The following is a 585-nucleotide window of genomic DNA, read 5'->3' on the forward strand; positions in this document are numbered from 1 at the left end:
TATATATATATATATATATATATATCAAATTATTTTTATAAATTTTTTTATTACAAAAATATACTTTTAAATTATTTTTTGTTAGAACATTGTTATTTGAAAAATCTATCCATCATAGCAATTAATAACCTTTTGATTTTAATTAAGATGACATGATATAAGTTATCAGATTTTTATGTCTTGTCATTAACTCATTATCCAATTGAGATGTTCGGGCATAACAAACTGCTGACACGATATTTTCTATTACAATATTATATTTTAAAAAACTTTAACTTTACATACTATTTAATAACTATATCTAACGAATTTGAAAACATTTATCTTGAACATTTTTAAGATGTTACTCTAAATATTTATTTGTATATTTGTCGGGACTTTATTTCGGATGAAATATAGGGACTGGATAAACTCAAGAATCGTGTTGGAAAGCAATTTCCGAATACAATAATTCGACCCTATTAGCCTTGGTTTACGAATTCCGTATTAAGATAATTCTTGAGATTATTCTCTCTTTTAAAGGCTATGAAATCGATATATATATATATATATATATATATATATATATATATATATATATATATA

This window comes from Cynara cardunculus (genome assembly GCF_001531365.2).
Source record: "Cynara cardunculus var. scolymus isolate 2C chromosome LG 11, CcrdV1, whole genome shotgun sequence".
In the NCBI taxonomy this organism is placed as follows: domain Eukaryota; kingdom Viridiplantae; phylum Streptophyta; class Magnoliopsida; order Asterales; family Asteraceae; genus Cynara; species Cynara cardunculus.